Below are 19,231 nucleotides of genomic sequence, written 5' to 3'. Positions count from 1 at the left end.
ACCAATGTACGTGATTTCAACGGAGCTTGAGCACATACCTAAATTTAAGCGTGCATTGAAGTACTTTGATTAATTCAGGCCATAACCACAAGTAATGGTATGAAATTAAGAAATGCAAAAATGTAGGCTGAACAGCAAGAAAATCTTCCAAATGGTGAGATATATGAGGCTGGGGAGTAATCACTCAAGGGAATTGGTGGAAACCTTATCCCTGGACAGCTTTCAAGTTTTGCTGGACAAAGTACTGGGAAAATATCCTTTGGGGAATAATCTTGCTGTTCCCTCTGGAGACAACTGCACGACCTATTGTAACTATTCTGTGTCTAAGTTTTTCTGGGCTGACTCAGAGCACTACGCCTCAGACACAATTTTAAAGAGCATCAACAGTGCAAAATCTGAAGCTCTTCCTTGCCTCCCCCCTTACAGTGTATCATTTCTTTTCCCCATCTTCATTATACGTAATGTTATCAGAGGAAAAAACCCACCACCACCACACTTATAGCCTAGCGGTTTTTTGTCTTCGATTCACTGACTAAACGCTGATTTCATTCTCACCTCTGTATTAAAAGAGAGCTTAAAGATATATAGGAAATCTAATTTCAACCCGTAGGGCTTTGATTCGTTCCCAGAGCATGTGTGGTGAATGTTATCAGAAAGGTAATCGTATCTTGAAGAATCTCATACCTCTGAGCAAATCAATGGAAGCAGTATTAAAGATTTGGGGGGTTTTGGTGGTTTCTTGTTGTTGTTGTTGTTTTGTTTTGTTTATTTTTCCTCCATGCAGATCCTGGAAAAAGGGCGGTTCCAAAAAGTACTTTCCCAAGGATGGAGCCCTCTGAGGGCTTTTCCCACTGGGTGTAACAATTTTGGTGGGCCAAATGAGATGTGCAAAGCACACTGGCTTTTTAATTACTTTAAAATCTACTTTTTCTTAAAGTAAACATTTGTAGAAGAACATGCATCATTCACTTGGACTTTTGGGGGTATTTTGCAGCCATGTGGGAAAGGACAGGTGTTCTCTCACATGACTTTGCAGAGATCTCCTGGAAATGGAACAGTTGAGATAGATCTGTCAAAACTTTTGGATTTCCCTTCCCTGACCACAGTTGACAGTCTTCCTTTATTTTGGCAGTGTCAGCAAGATAAACCCTGAATTTATTATTGGGAAAACAGCGTTTATATTTATTGGTGCTAATTTTCCACAGCACATCAATGCATCCAGAATAGCAGTTCTTAACCTTAAATGCACATTTCTGTGCCTGTCTAACCAGAAATTCAGCTAGGAACATGTGTGAGCATCTTCCTGACTCATGGTCTGAGTTAACAGACAAGATTAAATAATTTCTTTATCCCATTGAAAAGGATGGTCTAGCAGGTCTCCATCATGGAGGATCCTTAAGAGTTTGTAAAGGAAAAAGCTGGGCGGGATAACAAACTGAGTGGATCTTCCATTGGGCTTCACTCAGGCAATTCGAAAACTGCATTCCTCTCCTCTCCCTCTTCCCTCCCCTCCCCTATCCTCTCCCTCTCCACTCACTCCTTTCTCTTTTCTCTCTTCTTTCTTTTTCTTTTATTGTTGTGTTGTTAAGAGTTTGATTTGTTTAGATCCTTCTCTCAAAAACTAAAAGCAAACAAACAATGTGGTTTGTGAGAAAAGTGTTTATCATCTTCCAGCCAAGCACCATTATTTCCAGAGGTTCCTTGTAGGCATTTAAGATAACAAATCTTAAAACAGAGGCAGAGTCCTTGTCCTCTTTCCTGGAGGTCCCTGGCTCTCTGGAGACGAGGGGGTTCACATTTCCCACCTCCTGGGGATTCCAGGGCAGGGATGGAGTGTGTCCCCCTGGCCCCAGGTTGATGCCAGGCTGCCCTGCACCCCATCCCTGTGACGGTCAGCAGGGAGAGCCTCTGCAGCCAGTAGGAAAGCTGTGATGGGCTGCTCGGCTGAGGGCAAAAAGGGGCCAATCGTGAGATGGGAAATCTAGTGAGGAATGGGTCCGTGCTGGAAATACAACCTGCAGTTAGCTTTCTGGAAGGGGAGCAGTAGGCAGAGCAGACCTTCGGGAGGTGAGAAAACCAAGCAGGTGATGGTTCTGCGCCGCCAAGGCAGGCTGCAATTGGCTGCTCGGACGGGGACCAAAAGTCCAAGCGGCCAATCGAGAGGGACGGGATCCAGTGCGGAGCGGTTCCGTGCCCGGCAGGTGGGCTGGGATTGGCCACCTGGGTAGGAGAGCCGCGGGCGGAGCGGCCAGTCGGGCGGTGCGGGATCCCCTCGGGAGGGGGCGGCGGGGCAGCTGGTGCCGGGGGCGCGGGGTGAGGGGCGGCTGCGGGGCAGTGCGGGCGCGGCGCGGTGCCGGCCGGCTGCTAGGTGGAGCCCGCGTCCGCGCAACCCAGATCCGGGCCCTCGCCGCTCCCCCGCCCCTCGGCTCGCCGCCCGCCCGGCTCCGTGCGGCCGCCGCCGGGCAGGGCAGCAGCGCCGCGCCGCCCGCCGCCTCCTCCTCCTCCCCGGGCCCCCGTTCCCCGCTCCCGGCCCGGCCCTCCGGGGGACACGGGTGCTGCGGGTCCCGGAGCCCCCTCCCTCCCCGTGTGCGCCGTGCCGAGCCGTGCCGAGCCGTGCCGGGCCATGGGGCCCCCCCGCGCCCGCTGAGCACCGCGCGGGGCGCGACCGCCCAGCCGCCCCCTCCGCGCCCCGCGGAGCCGCCCCCTCTGCCCGCCCGCCCGCCCGCGCCCAGCCGGGGCTGGCGGTCTCCGCAGCGGGAGGAGGAGGAGGAGGAGGAGGAGGAAGGATCCGGGGTGTCGGCGGAGAGCGCTGGGGGCTGAGGACCACCCGCCTCCCTCCGCGCGGGCGCCTTTGTGTCCCCCGGCCCCGGCGGAGCGAGGGGCCGCGGGCAGGGGAGCGGATGCGAAGAGCGGCTGGTGCTGGAGGGGAGAAGGAGAAAGGGGAATGGTGGAAGATTTCTCTCCTTTTTTTTTTTTTTTTTTTTTTTGGTGGTCTCTTCGGCAGCGGCTGTTCTTCCCCAGCAGCAGCAGCAGCAGAGGCGGCAGCAGCAGCAGCAGCACAGGCAATGACTCTGCCGCATCCGAATTGCCTGGCCGGTGGTGCCGGCTCCGGAGACATCACCTTACTCTGAAGTTGCCCACCTGGAGGAGGTAAATCGGAGCGGGGCTTTCGTCCAGAGGGGTCGGCGACGGCAGGGAAGAGGAGGAAGCCATCGCCTCCCCCATCCCCACACACCCTCGTCCTCCGGGAGGAAGCTTGTGTAGCAGAAGAACACGGCAGAAAAGGAGAGACTTGTACTTCTATTTTTTTCCTTCTTTTTTATTTTTTTTTTAAATTTTTTTCTTCCTTGAGGGACGTTCCGTGCTTCTCATCCCCCTCTTTTCCTGCGGGCTGGGGGCTTTGGTACTGTGGCCAGGTCCGCTTCCTACTCCCACCCCTGGTTTTAATGGCTGGATTGTGGCAGCAGCTCCCTGCTGCAGGTTGTTGAGGATCTGATGGGGACTCGCATCTCAGGAGCCGGAGGTGACTAAAGGTAACTAACCATCCAGCGGATGGATGCTCACCAGCCCTTGCCTGGCCCTCAGTTGCACCCTTGCCCGGCTGCGTTGGGCTGAAGGGTGCCGGCCGCCCTGAGCGCTCGCTTGGATTGAATTATTCCATAATAACGGTAGTTTGCCTTCAGGGCGGTTGGATCCTCCAGGTAACGGGAGAGCATCTCTCTGGGTCTGCATGGTGCGGGAGGGGGACGACACTGGAGACGAGGGGTGTGCATCTTGTTGGGAAATGCCTTGTAGGCTCTAGCCTGGTTTGGCCGTGGACGACTAGAGTGGCAAAGGCAGTGAGGAGATGGAGGGGACCTGGTAGGTTTTGTTCCTACTCTTCCGTTTTTCTGTGAAAGGCACCACGTTGGACCGGTGGGTTTGCTGGTGTTACGCTGAGAAATTCCTGAGTTTCGTTGTGTCCCTCCACCCCTTCGCTGATCTACGTTTCTTTTTAATTGCTGAAGGGTGCCTCGAGAAGCAGTCGCTTTCCTGGATATCAGGGGGCACGGGTGGGGGAGATGTTGCCGAATTGGGGGGTGTGCGCTGGGGAGGGGGGTCGCCTGTGCGTTGGTATGGGGTGGTGGGGTAGAGGTCCTGCACCCAACCGGGGGCCCCGGGTTACAGGTAGGAGCGAGCTTCGCCTTCCCGTGCAGCCGGAGAGCGGAACGTACGGCGTAGGTAGGGATGTGCAGGGCTTCCCACCTCCTGCCTGCGAGGTTGCGTTTGCCGGCTCTAACAGTATAGGATTGGCTTCGCCAGAGGGGTTTTTGAGCAAGGGCCGATATGTATGGCTGGAGGAAGAAAATCGCGGGTTTAATACCTTTTTTTTTTTTTTTTTAACGGTTTGTTTATTTGGTCGCTTAATTATTTATTTGTGTTCCCCTTGCAATTATCTTTTGACGGCATAACTTGGAAAATACGGTTATAAGGCTGGTGGTTGCTCCCTGCCGTCAGCGAGAGAGCAGCCCGTTCGTGTTTCCCAGTCTACTGAGCTGGTACCCGTTATTGCTAATGAAGATGTAGGTATAGTGCCCCAGAGATGTTCCCTGGGTATTTGGAGGAGTGCCTTCAAGGATGAGTTTCATCAGCAGCCTTGTGTCCAGAGTTGTCCATGGAAACAACATTGACACCTCCCCCCCCCCCCCAGTACCTTTAGTTGGGTTTTTTACCCCCACCTTTTCCCCTGTGGATAGGCAGATGTTTAGTTTTGCTTGAGGGATGGCGAGGTAAGAAAAGAGCCTCTCTTTCTCTCTCTTTCCTGATAGGCATGAGATTCTTCTCTGCGGTAGTTAAAACAACTCGTATTATGGCCAAAAGCAATGTATTGTTGTCTGCTTGTCAACTGTAGCGTTCATTATTGCATTAGCCAAAACAACCTATGTCTATTGTATTTACTTTCCTGTTCAGATCACTCATTAGGAGTTATTGCCGTTTTCACTCTCACAGTTCTGGTTCCAGGCAGCCAGCTGCTTAGACGAGGCTGAGATGCAAGGAAAAGGGTGAAAATGCCATCTGTTTCTTGATACAAGGCAGATAGGTAGTCTGCTGGTTGCAATTGCTTTCTGTATTATAGCCCTGATTATTCCAGAATGTAGGAACAAAATTTTCGAAGGTGACAAAAAAGAAGAAACCACCTTCTCTGGAGTTAAAAAGAAATAAATTCCATTTTCATTGTGGAATGCTGTCTCTTAAGAGCACAGCCAATGCTGCCTGCTTGGTATTGAGTAGTAGCATGTGCTCTGTAGAGCTCATTTATCATCATTTCCAGGGGTTCTCAATATGAACAGGCTTCTACTGTGTATTCATTAGGAAAAATTCTTTCATGGAGTTTTTTTATGGGGGTAAACCAGGTGTTGCAGTTTAAAATGGGCTGCTGTCAAAAAGTCAGCAGTCGTCACTTGAGAATACCAGATCAGGAAGGGAGAAAATCTGTGCACCCACACTGATGTTGGGAGACAAAGTTCAGGTTAGGGCTCCACCATAAAGCTGTATTTTTTTTTTTCCTAAAAAAGCTGTATTTTTTACTTAAAGGTAAAACAACTGCTCTGAGGGAACAGGAGTCAGTCACCCTTGTTATGGCTGAGGTTGCTTCTGTTCCTGCTCAAGATGATTTTTTCCTTATTTAGGGTTGGTTTATATAAAGTGACTGTTATCTTGTTGCCTGCTAGCAAAAAATAAAGTGGTTGCAAATCTCTGTTTCCAAAAGGACTGAAGTCTTTATAAAGCTAGTCTTGACCTGTGAGTTCCATATAATTTCTATTACTGAATAAATATGTATTTTCCCTTTTCCTCCTGGGGTGGTTAGGAGAGGAGAGGATATGTTTAATTTAACATTTATTCCAGAACAAGATAAATGGCAGTGTAGATTGATGATAGTGAAAACGCCGAGTCCTGCTGTATGGGGCAATGAGATTTTAATGGTATTTATTAAGTTTAAGGCTACAGAGTCCTCACTCAGATGTTTTTTGTGACAACAGTGGGACCTAGGGGTTTGGTTTCTCGGTGCCCTCCGGAGATGAAGTAGTTTGTGTCTCAGCCTACGAAATTTAAATTCATGCCTGAGCACCTGCCGGGTCCATCCCCTCCTTTGTTTGCTCGGCCGTGCATCCCACAGGTTGGGATGATGCCATGGGGACCACGTCCCTCCCAGTCGGGATTGATGTGGCAGAGGTGCTCGGCTTGCCTATCCAAGCATTAATTGCAGAAAAGGCTTTTTGCTCCTTCCTGAAACAGAAAACTAATTGCCCTGCCTGCTGTTGCAAAAAACGAAGCCCCTGCTCTTTGCTGTGTGGGAGGGAAATGCAAGCAGGTTTGTAGGTGAAGATGCAGGCACACAGATCCAGCCGGCTGCCTGATGAAGCTGGGTGTCTGCGTGCTCCCCAGCGTCGCAGGGCTGTTACAAAAATAAATAAATAAATAAATAAATAAATAAATAAATAAATATTTAGAGGCAGGTAAACCAGGACTGAAGAGGAATATGCATGACCTTTAGCTTTAGACAGCACTCAGTTGGAGGGCCTGATGATGCTGTCAGGGTTTTCACATTCAGAGCATGAGTGTATGCATCATCAACATGAATAAATGAGATGCACACGGGAGAGTGAAGTCTTTGTAAATGGAGAAGTCCTAGGAACGGGTGATTTATTATTACAGATTTTAATACTAATAGTGTTGGGACTGGTGTAGATTGACTAGGAAGCTATTTAATGTGTGACACAGTATAAAGGATGGGTTAATGATTGATGAAAGTGATGGAATTCAGGGAGCAAGGATGGATCAGGGAAAAGCTAAAACATGGAGGAGGGGCACGAGGATTTCTATGCTTTAAATAAGTTCACTTTTTTTTTCTGTTATGATTATGTTACTTGGTGGTTGTGGAAACAACCCAACACTGTGATTGGAGTGATTTTGATAAAAATTCTTACTCCTTAGAGCATTCTTGCACATCACAAAAGGTTTGGAAGAACATCTCAAAACATTTTTTTTTTTTTTGGAGCAGTTATCATCTGAGAGCTAGACATCACAATACTGATTTATTACTGGGGACAATACTGAGACATCAGGACAGCCCTGCAAAATAAAGATGCTTTTTCTTGCCACTTTTGATGATGGACTGCTTATTGGGGTGGGATGCACTTGGTGAACATTGATGTTTTCGAGAGACGTTTATTGTAGTTCATTTGGAATCTCAGTTCTTCCCTGCTGGTCCTTTTCTCATCCAGTAGATGCCCTCCTGCGGGGATGTGAATATGAAAGGTCCACCATGTTGTCAAATTTAGAGTGTACATACACACTTGAGTCCCTGCTATGTCTATAGGCAGTGCTTTCGGTTGTCTGTAGGATGGAGAGCTAGAAATTGTGTCATTTGCACCAGTTCACTGTGCTTTGGTGTATTTGTAGGAACATACCTGTCCCAGCAAGGCAGTCTGACGTGCTGGCCTCTGACTGCATCATCTCCTGGGGTCATGTCTGCCTTGCCAAATGCTTGTGACAATCCTCACCAGCACTGAATATCAGGATCTTTAATCCCTACTTGAGACGCTTGTGAATATGTCCTTGTTTCCGTAGGCACTGAGATGCTCTAGCACTCCCTGATTTCATTCTGGTGCCTAGTGTCAGTGGAAGCTCCCAGAGCAGGCTGATGAAATAGAAGGAGAGCTTTGCTTTTAAGCATCTACTTTTAATTCTTAGCTACTTTAATGGCAAGGAAACCACCTCCTACTCAAATCTGTGATGTGATTCTATCTAAGACGTTATCTCACTGCCTGTTTTTGGCCTCCAGGTTTGCAGTGTAATGCTTGTATTACGTTCCTCGCTAGATAATCTCTACACTGCAGACTGAAATGCATGTGTCTCCTGGCTGTAAGCTAAGCATTCATTTTTGAGACAACTTCTCTAAGGACACCTCGACACTATAGCTTTCTCTTCAGCAGTCTTTTCTGAGAGCCTTCTCGTTTTGCCTGTAAGGCAGATGTTTTTATCAGTCATTGCACCAAGCATCTGTAGCTGTATCAAGGTGGCTAGTCTTTTCAGGCAATGAAAACTTAGTTTTAATTGTGTTATGGACTACTGTTTTACTCACTAAGCAGTGCTCAATGTGGGATTTTTATCAGGCTGCCTGAAACCTGTGTGTTTTCCTCTGGCTGAGATGTGAGCACTACACTGTTTTTAAATGGCCTTTGTCTTTCTTTTTTTTCTTTTTTTTTTTTCTCCCTTTTTCAACTTTTCATCTCTACTTCTTGAAGCCCACTCTCATCCAAGGGACGTACCACTTCATCTATGATGGAGTTCCCTCTGTAGTCAGTGGAGCACTTGTGTAGGCTTCACTGTGAGCGGAAGACGCTCAAGAATCTCAGATAACCTGTTATCTTCTCAAATGAAGCTCCAGAATCTCAGATGTGGTATCTTTTCAAAAACATTCCCTGACTTCATCATCTGGTTTCTACCAACTGTGTTGTAACGTCTTTGCCAGAGGTGGCATTTCAGGCTGAATAAAGCAGTTGTTGAAGATGAAGAGTTGAAAGAAGTGTATACTTCTAAAATATGTTCCCGAAAACAGTAAAAAATTAAAATCCAGGCACTTTTCTTTGAGAGTTGACAGCTTTCAGTTTCAAGGGTCATGAAATAGATACCATTCTGAAGGAAGCAAAGAAGATGAAGGAAGCAAAGAAGAGTTTGGCAGCTGTCCTAGTTAAGCAATATGAAGCTATACATTTCATTTAAGTGGCTAAGAGCAATATACTTTTACAAACCATCCATTGGTGTATGGCCTCACACTGCCAGGATTTTTTAAAATTATTTTTTTAAAGCACGTTTGTCAACATGTGAGTAATTACATAGGAATGATTTCAGTGGCTACAGACCTAATGATTCAGAGGTCTGTAGCACAACTCCAGTTCATTGCAGTGGGTACCTGTCAGGGAACAGCTTTGAAATATTATTCCCAGTGTTTTGAGTAGGTCGTGTTATAGCTTTGCTACTATTAATTGTAAGAGCTTTACTGATTTGATTGCAGTTGCATTGATTTATATCAGGTAAAGTCATTGATTTTGAACTTTGGAATAGAGCTATGTATTTCTAGAACTTAAAATAAAATGTCATAAATACAAAGGACTAGCATGAATGTTTTCTTACAGCAGTGCAAAGTTAAAATGAAGTGAAAGAGGACTCCCTGTGCTTTTGTAGAAGTGGTGCTTAAAATTTAACCGTGAATTGCCCTACTGTAAAGTCCTGCACAAAGGTGCCAGCATTGCACAGAGGAAGGTCTAGTCTAAACCTGGCAGCTTTGGATAAGACTCTTGGTGGTTTTATACCAACGGCAAGTAGTTAGCTTGTAAGAGTCATTGCACACATTGTATTTGAGTTTTGACAGTAAGTCCCTTTTCCCACTCCACAGGAACTAATAATCTAGTTCCAGAGATGAAGACACTGCAAGAATGGACGCTGTGTAAAGTTTGTGGAACAGGAACGTCCTGACTAATGCAGCCTTAGCACATTCATTTATTATATGCAGACACGTAAATAGACACATAAATAACATAATTTGTGGAACAGACACTGTTCTGATTTTTTTCTCAAACTCAAGGAAGTAAAAAAGAATTTTGGATGTAGGTGCAATCTAACAATTGCACCTATTCCCAAGATATATGTACCTGCAGCTGTATGAATGTGTATACATAATAAAACCATACATAGGTTTTGTTTGTGAAATGGTGGTGCTGATGCATAGAGAGTTTGTGTTTTTTTAAAATTTTGTTGTTGGAAAAACTCTCCCTATTTATTTTCTGATTGTGTTTTGGTAGGTGCAGTGATGGACAATAACTAAATATTTGTGCTCAGGCTTGCAGTTTTAAAATTTTAACTGAGTTGCTTGGCTAGTAGTCCAATTCCAAACTAAAACAACCACATTTTCAGATGTGCTGAGCAACCATATGTTTTATCAGAGTCAGTGCTGGTCCTTGCTTATTTGTTGTAGCAGCCTGTTCCCATTCTGAAGTTGCTGATCCTAAGCCTGCCTTAATGAGATTTTTTTCATTGCCCTCAGAGCGAAGAAGAGAAGCATCACTGTGTTGCAGAAGTGCTGTTTGCAGCTTTCTTGGGGATGTCAACATTTTCCTTCAAGCAAGGAGTTGGGGGTATGTTAGCTATGTATGCTACCTAACTTCAGGCAGATCTAGGTTAGGTGGGGAATTCAGCTCAAAGGAGCCCAGCCCTGAGAGCTGCTGAGCTGTTGACTGATTTTTTTACGGAACCCGATGTGTTGTGTTGGAGGACACCTAGACACAAGTGAATCCTTAAGCAGAAGCAGCGCCCCTGTTTTGTGTGTCATCAGTGGGTCTCGATGTTTATAAGCCCAGCAGAGGCACTGCCCTGCCTTGCTATTAGCAGCATGATGCAAACCAAGCCTTGGTTTAAGCCCGTGAGAATAGGGGAGGGACCCAAGCCCAGTTTTTGATGTTCTGCATGGGTGGGTACCCTGAATACTCAAATGCATTCCAGTGACAGCTGACCCTGTAAGGAGATTTTCAATAGCTCTCTGGATTTTTTTTCCTCTTTCCTTTTTCCCCCTCCTTTTTCCCTTTAAAAAAAAATACTTTGTTTTATTTTAATTTAATTTATTTTTGTTTTTTCCTGATCCAAAGACTGCTGGGGGACAGGAAAAAAAAAAAAAGCATCCATTGTAGCTGTCTCTTTGAATAGATTTCACTGATGGAGACAGTTGAGGAGAATTTCAGGGATCATGTTAACTTCTTTTCTTTCACACTGCCGTTGCGTGTGTGTTACTGACTGAAACACTGTGATTTTGAAATGGTGCAAATTCCCACCACTTACTTCAAAGGGGGCAGATTTTCGTTGTTCGGGTGTTTTTGTTTCAGCAAGATGTATGCTGCAGGTTTTGGTTGTGTGTCCTTTTGCATTTTTGGTTTGTTTTCTTTTTCCCCTCCTTCTTTTTTTTCCACAGTAACAAAAGACTTTGGGATTGAATCCTGAATTAATTTTTTATGTTAAGGCTATCTGGAGGTACACAAAACTGGTTTATAATCCTATAGTAGTTAGCTTGTCCAGACTATCCAGAGAACAGCCGTTCTTGATTCCAGCACACCACAGATTCCTGTATTGGACATTGTGCTTCAGCTCGACCTCGTTGGAACTGCGTATGTAATCTAAAATGTCATTCCTTTGGATTTTGAATATTGCAATCACGAGCTTTAATAGTTTGAAAGTTTGGTGGATGTATAGCACTTCCTTCCGAGGGAAATTATGATGTGACTACTGCACTTGCAGTTCCCACAGCACAGACTTCTGCAAGAAAATGTCATTTTGGATTATCTTTAATGGATGCAGGTGTGTGGAATGGCTGTGTACCTTTTTTCCCCACTGTTTTTTTTTTTTTTTTTTTTTTTTAAAGGACAGTAATGTTACAATCACTGCTTTATTTGGTACGACTCCAAAACAATACATAATTTGTGTAAAATTCATCCTGATAGGTGTTTGAAATATAGCAATTGCACTACATAGAGTGATAACTTGTGACCTTCTGACAAGGGATCCACTATTGCAATTGTAATGCACTTTATAGATCTCCTTAAGTAGGTCACCAATTTGCAATGAGTCTTCCTACAGTCTGTGCGAAGTGTTTCTATTGCAGGAGTGGGGAGCCCTTTTCTCTACAACATCGCCAATTTCCCAAAGAGAGGCTAAAATTACAGAATTGTAGGGGTTGGAAGGCACCACAGTGGGTCATCTGGTCAAGCAGCGTCATCCTAGAGCACATTGCACAGGATTGCATCCAGACAGCTCTTGAAGATCTCCAGTGAGGGAGACTCCACAGCCTCTCTGGGCAATTTGTTCCAATGCTCAGTCACCCACACAGTAAAGAAGTTCTTCCTCATGTTCAGTGTAACTTCCTGTGCATCAGTTTCTGCCCATTGCCTCTTGTCCTATGCCTTGGCACCACTGAGAAGAGCCTGGATCCATCCTCTGGACACCCTCCCTTCAGATAATCATATACATTGACAAGGTGCCCTCTCAGTTGTCTCTTTTCAAGGCTGAACAGTCCCAACTCTCTTAGCCTATTGTATCTCAGTAAGAGAAATAGAATCATGGAATCATGAAATGACTTTGGTTGGAAGGGACTTTAAAGATCATCTAATTCCATCCCCCCTACCATAAGCAGGGACACCTCCCACTAGACCAGGTTCCCATTTCCCCACCCAGCCTGGCCTTGAACACTCACTGCCCGGGCATCCACACCTTCTCTGGGCAACCTGTTTCAGTGCCTCCCTACCTTCACAGTAAAGAATTTTTTCTGTAAATACTCCAGTCCCTTAATGCTCCAGTCCCTTAATCATCTTTGTAGCCCTCTGCTGGACCCACTCCAGGAGCTCCATGTCCCTCTTGTCCTGAGGAGCCCAGACCTGGACACAGTACTGCAAGTGAGACCTCACTAGGGCTGAGTAGAGGCGCAGTATCACCTCTCTTGACCTGCTGGCAACGTTCTTCCTAATGCACCCTAGGATACCATTGGCCTTCTTGCCCACCAGGGCACACAGCTGGCTCATGGACAGCTTGTTGTCCACCAGGACCCCCAAGTCCTTCTCCACAGAGCTTCTTTCCATTAGGCCAGCCCCCAACCTGTACAGGTGTGTGGGGTTATTCCTCCCCAGGTGCAGGACCTGCATTTGCCTTTGTTGAATTTCAGACAGTTCCTCTCTGCCCATCTCTCCAAACTGCCAAGATCCTTCTGAAGGGCTGCACAGCCCTCTGGGGTATCAGTCACTCCTCCCAGCTTTGTGTCATCAGTGAACTTCCGGAGGAAGCATCTGCCCCTTCATCCAAGTCATTGATAGTAAGTTAAATGATACTGAGCTCAGTATTGACCCTTGGGGAACATCACCAGTGACAGGCCTCCACATGGACCCTGGGCCACTAATTCTGACCCTCTGGGATCTGCTGGTCAGCCAGTTCTCAATTCACCTCACTATCCACTTGTTCAGCCCACACTTCCTGAGTGTTCCTATGACAATGTTGTGAGAGAGAATGTCCAAAGCCTTGCTGAAGTCAAGGTAGACAATATTCACTGAGACAAGGGAATTGTACCTGTGCAAGTATCCTTGTTTGATGAGAAATACAGGCTCACATCACAAAATGCATGTGGATATTCACACCTGAGCAGCTCTGTTTGCAGAGGGGCTGAGACCTTGGGTAAAACTTGAGATGTTTGAGAGGTGCAGAAAGATGTTTGCCAGTGGACTCAAGTGGCTGTTTATGCCAGTCTAAACTACTTTGCAGTTTCCCCATTCAGGGGGAGAATCTGGGCCTCCACTGTGTCTGCAGGGATGTTTGTGCTGGGAGAATGGGATATGATGGGGCATATCTGAGAGCTGCCTTGCTGTTTGTCTTCTTCAGATTTGGGAGCAGCAGATGGGGGGTTGTCTTCTTCAATGCCTTTATGCTTGATCGCTCCCTCATCCCATGCAAGTGAAGGGCAGAGCAGCGTAACCCGTGAGCCAGGCTGTAAGGGTGAGGATGCCAGCTTTGTTTGACCCTTTTCAAGCTGCAGGCTTGAGCACAGCGAGAGTCCAGGGTTCTCCCAAGTTCATGTAATTTGGGAGCAAAGCCTATTTCAGCAGTAGTCATTTTGGTAAAGCTGATTACTTAAATGCGTAAATAAATAAATGTTATTAGCCAGAGTAACAGGCAAGTTAGTGAAGAATACCATGAAAGTCTGGTCTGTAGTAATATAGGTGTATTTTGCTGTAGTAGTAATGTAATGCTGTTTCTTTAAGCTGGTTCCTCTTACTACTACAATATAATAAATGGCAAAAATGTATTTTGACCTAAGGGTGCCAAGTCCACTTCTAATTTCTAACTCAAATAGGTCTCTGCTGGGTTGCAGTAGGAGCTGTAATCAAACATCAAACAGATAATCACATTTTGGTTTTTTTTCCTGTAAATTACTTTTCCTTGTATACCATAGACATTTGTGGGAGTGATTCCTTGTTGACCACAAAGATGTGGTTTTTGTTGTCTTTCATTTATGTTCTCTATTGAATTAGCAGTGTTATGCAGTTTTGTCTGTCACACTTGGGTGGGATGCTGCAATGATTTAATTTAAAATGAAAGAGAGATGTCTTCATTTTAGAGAAAACCATGGCTAAGTGGTGAGTGTAAGCAGGTCTAACCATTACCAGAAGCCCTAATTAGAAGAAATCCCATGTACGGTTGACCTTGACTATTGAGACAACCCTCAAAGAAGAAAGAGCACTAAAAATTAGTATGCTGCCAACGCTGCACTTTTATTATTTGACGTTATTAAGCAAACTCGGTGTGTATTTCTTTTTTGAAGCGTTTGATTAAATGTGTGATCTTATCTTAGTGAAATGGCCTGCTGGGCTGCAGACAGTGGTGTTCAGAAATGAAATTTGTTTAGAGCCTCTGAACAGACATTTATTCAATGAGACCTTTCTTGAATAATAGATGTGACAGTGGGACAGCTGTGCAACGTGTTTTGGGGTTTGGGCTTTTTTTTTCTCTCTCTTTTTTTTTTTTTTTTTTTTTTTTTTTTTTTTTTTTTTTTTTTTTTTTTTTTTTTTTTTTTTTTTTTTTTTTTTTTTTTTTTTTTTGTGTAGGGAGTTACGATGGGATTGGGGGGAGAAGATAACACAAGTGCACAGGTGTGAGAATAGGGTGTATATGTAGGGAAATTATCATATGTTGCAGAATCAGGTCCCAGTTCTGCCAAGAATTATTTTTGGACCAAGCTTTACATGCTTCAGGACCTCCCTGCTGGCATATGGTTTGGCATATCAAGTGATGCACACATATATATATATATATAGCTCTGTATCAATAACCTTATGCTTTTGCTAGAGCTTTTAAGATGCTTGGATTTTGCAGGTATAAAAAACCCACCCAAACCCACAAACAACAAACCACAGAATCATGGTAGTTTACTCCTGGGATCAGTGCTGATGCCGTTAAGCAGTCGGATGGTTTATAATAGTTCCATCAAAACAGTGAGACTAAGGGAAAGAGGCTAATCCATCAGTAAGGAAGACAGGATTCACCAGAGGTATTTAGCCTCTTGTGTTGTGTCCAGCAATGAGAAAATGAGAAATGTAGGTGAATATTCTCATCCTCCTTGTTTTTACCCTTCGCATGCTGGTTTTGCTTGGGGTAGAGTTAATTTTCTTTGTGGTGGCTGCTAAGGCGCTGTGTTTGGGATTTGTGCTGGAACCAGGGTCAGTAATTCAGGGATATTTGAATCACTCCTGAGGAGAGGTTGCTCAGCATCAAGGCATTTTCTACCTCTCACCCACCCCTTCAGTGAGGAGGCTGGGGGTGCACAAATAGTTAGGAGACACAGCCAGGACAACTGACCCCATCTGACCCAGGGGATATTCCAGACCATATGGCATCATGCTAAGCATGCTCTATAGCTGGGGGAAGACGAGGGAAGTGGGGAATGTTTGGAGTGATGGCTTTTTGTCTTCCCAAGTAACCGTTATGTGTGATGGAGCCCTTCTTTCCTGGATATGGCTGAACACCTGCCTGCCCATGGGAAGTGGAGAACGGATTCCTTGTTTTGCTTTGCTTGCCCTCGCAGCTTTTGCTTTACCTATCAAGCTGCCTTTATCTCAATCCATTGGGTTTTCTCACTTTTTCTCTTCTAGTTGATTCTCTCCTCCCTCCTGTTGTGGGGAGTGAGCGAGTGACTGTGTGGGGCTTGGTTGCCAGCTGGAGTTAAACCATGACAATTGAAAGCACAGTGCTTTCTTATTAGGCACAGCTGTCTTGGGACCCTTCATCAGGGAAAAAATACCCTAAATGGGGCTTCCAGTTTTGAAACATTGTCGGAAATGCACTGTTATATGTCTGTTTTCCAGCAAAACAGGCAACTTCATTATAGTTTTCCGTGCAGTGCAGGGGTAAAATTTCATGGAATGTGTGAACTGCATAGGATTTCAGCTGTTACACACCTTGCTTTTCCGAATATGATGCTGAGAAGGAACATGAGTGCCTAGAAAGTTTAATTTTTCAGTAGTGGACTGTGGTGATCTTTCAGGGCTAGATGTGTGAGTTTTCTGAGTGGCTCAGTCCTCCCCTGTAAAAGTGCCTTTTTTAATCTAGAAAGTTCACTTTTGAAGGAAAGGAGTCCCAGAGTGCTTCTCCTGTAAAACTGTGTTTTGATCAATCCTCATCTGCCCTGCTGCTTCCCTGCATTGTACAGCAGCTTTTACATCAGGTTAGACAGTGATTAAGTGATTTCTCCTTGTAGAGGTAAAACCAAAATCTTTCCTTACAGGAGTTAGGAGAAGTTGTGAGCTCCATGCCTGAATAATATCCTGAGGTGCCAACTTAGTAGTCCTCCAGTGTTTGATGCTCCAGCTGCTCACCTTCCCTGTTCTTTGGTTAAAATGTGATTGTTTTTCTTAAAAGCTGGACAGCTCTCAGGACCTTTTGATAACTTTTAAGTATGGATAAATTTTTCTATCCTAGTGCACAGCTAATTCCACCAGATGCCAAATGCAGGTCTGTGAGACTGGGCATAAAGTACAGGAATTCGTGTGTCTGTAAGCCCTGCATATTTTGCCATGATGCTTGATTGAGTTTGAGGCATAATTTCTGCTTGCAAGGTGATTTGCATATGTGGTATACTGAGGAATACTTTCCATTATTACCATCATTTAAGGGTCTCTTCCTCAGATCTGCAACTGGATATGAGTTGTTTTCGTAGAAGAGACAGCAAGCCCAGAGCCATGGGTCAAAGATCTGCAACACAATCCTTGTGAGCATCCTAAATAGTGTCCCTGGGGCTGGTTCATGTTGAGGGTGGTGAAACTGCCTGCCATGAAATCATCCCCTTGGGATGGTGGTGGGCAGAGAGGAAGGGTAAGGGTGTGGAGAGCCAGGTTTATAACCATTTTGCAGGTTGCACAAGGGTGACAGGTGTTCTTGGCTCTGACATGAGCTCCGTGAGGTGCTCAGACAAGCCTTGTCTCATCTGGGTACCTGCATGGAAGCTAGGTTATAATCCAGCCTTAAAAAACCCAAACATTAAAAATTATTCTCTCTGGAGATGACATTTGCATATGAAAGCACAGCCTGCTAGGAGTAGTAATGATCCCATTATGATCTGCTTAAACTAGAAGTCAGTCAGGAAAAGGAAGATGGAAAATTCACTGGACTAAAGTCTACTTGGCATTTGCTCTTCTGCAGAAGTAACTTCCTCTGAGTAACTCTATACGTATCTGTTTCTGAGCTGAGTCTGAACTGGGAATGACAACTTGTTATAATAATTTTGTACCTAAATACTGCCCAGCTATAGCATTTAACCTAATTTTGAACTTTCAATGAGGCTCAAAAATGAGAAGAAAAATCCATCATGGAAAAATTTCTAAGGTGGCTGTTTAAAAAAGGAGGTAGCATTTTTACTAGCATTCTGTTGCTCCGAAAGCTAACCTAATTTTTTTAAATACAAACAAAAATTACTTTCCACAAGTGCTGGGTGTGCTGGTTCGGTTAGTGTACCCTGTGAAAGCACCACTGATGTTTCCCATACTGCGAGATGTGGTAGCCCTTGGCAAAGGTGCATGGGAGCAGTGCTGCTCCTGTACCAGGAGGTATTTTATGATCCCATTTCCTTGTCTGGAATTCATTTGTGCAGAACTTGAGGACTTTGTACAGTTGCGTGGACTTTGAGGCTGCATTTCTTGCTGAGGGTCCCAGATGTGCCAGCATTTTAAGTGACAAAAACTAATGCTATGGAAAATACCACAAGGAAGAGAAAGTTCCTCCTTACAGCATTGCCCTAGGACTTAAGGGAACCTACCTGGCCAGGCATTACACAAAACTGAGAGAAGGGGATATTGCCCATGCTGGAGGCAGCACAAAGTGTTGCAGTCCATTCTAATTATTCCAGTTGGCAACATTGCTTGCTTTCTACTCCTGTTGAATTTTTTTGCCTAATTTTGCCTAACACACCTAATTTGCGTTAGGGAGTAAGGGACTAATGACAGCCAATGAGTTAAACCTGTGTGTGTGTATGCAGTAATAAGGTTCAAAGGTCACTGTGTGTAATTATGTTAACTTTACAGCCTCCTTGCTAATTTTCTGTTGATTGAGAGAGAAACGAGGACCCCTTTGTGCCCTGACAACTGTCTTCCCTTCCAGCAAAGCAGGGGCTGATTCCTGGCTACTCCAGCCTTTTCCCAGCTGGATGTCTACTGTATTTTCTTTGCAGTTTCTTCACTTCCATTTCCAGACTCATTACGTCAGACATCCAGGGTACGTAAAGATGATCAATGTGTATCTACTGATGCTATTTTAACACAGAGCAATTATTTAAATTAATCAAGAGGACATCGTTCATCAACAGGGTGCGACAAACTAACAGCAGGAGCGACGCTTTGTTTAATGCAGGTCTATGGTCTTGATATTGAGATTTCAGCAGCTGGCAAGGCACTTCATCATCTGGGAAGACCTGCTGGGAGCCACATACAAATCATGTGAAATCTTGATGTTGCCTTGCAATGTTTGCACTGTTGGTGTTCAGCTCTAGGTGCTGGTGTTACATCTTGGCAAAAACAATACTGGCATGTGCTGATAGAGGAGGATGAGCAGATATAGCCTTGTGGTTGCCTCCATTTTCTAGATGCAGTGAGAGATTATAAGGGACTTTTCATTTTTTCCTTCCCTTTTGAGATTTCTCACCACCTTGCTAGTCGGTTCTCAGCCTATTTATTTTTTAGGGTATCAGACCAATTAAAAATGCGTTTCCTGTTTTTTCATATTAGTATGATTTTGTTGTCTCTGTCTTTATACTACTCGTCAGGTAAGTGTATAATAAAGGGTCTGTTTCCATTTTTAAACTGAGAAGAAGCTGTCTTTCTCTAATTAATTTGGCTTTGACCAATCCTCTGAAATCTTGGAAGTAATATGGAAATGTCCCTTAGTTTGCTTTCTTGGACGAAGGCCAGCAGAGGTTTTCTTGTGTGGGCTTGCTTTGTTTGTTTTCCTCAAAAGCTGTGTGTTGATTCAGGCCAGTTGCTGCTAATACAGTCTTTGGATATAGTGTTTGTAGCTAATTAAAAATAGCCTCTAATTGAGAGCTGAATGTTGTGGAGTTGAATTTTCCTGCACATTAGTCATATAAGAGGTTGCCTGGAAAAGTAAAGGGTGAATC

At 44.9% G+C, this 19,231-nt stretch overlaps 1 protein-coding gene across 22 annotated transcripts in view; it reads left to right on the top strand.

Moving 5' to 3' along the window:
• The first annotated feature begins 2,548 nt into the window (after positions 1–2,548).
• The window catches only part of ADGRL3 (adhesion G protein-coupled receptor L3), a 525,110-nt gene continuing 508,427 nt past the window's right edge, over positions 2,549–19,231 (top strand). For 11 of the 22 annotated variants that reach the window (XM_027899095.1, XM_027899078.1, XM_027899083.1 and 8 more), the window contains exon 1: positions 2,550–3,533. The gene's annotated coding sequence lies outside the window, so the exon portion shown is untranslated. Of the gene's footprint in view, positions 3,702–19,231 lie in introns of all 22 variants that reach the window. The other 11 variants (XM_027899091.1, XM_027899092.1, XM_027899089.1 and 8 more) reach the window with 4 other exon arrangements.

Source organism: Empidonax traillii, unplaced genomic scaffold, assembly GCF_003031625.1.
Source record: "Empidonax traillii isolate 1590-97213 ecotype Southwest subspecies unplaced genomic scaffold, ASM303162v1 scaffold637:size711352, whole genome shotgun sequence".
Classification (NCBI taxonomy): Eukaryota; Metazoa; Chordata; class Aves; order Passeriformes; family Tyrannidae; genus Empidonax; species Empidonax traillii.
The sequence above is the reverse complement of the archived record's forward strand: the minus strand, read 5'-3'. Positions and strand labels throughout refer to the sequence as shown.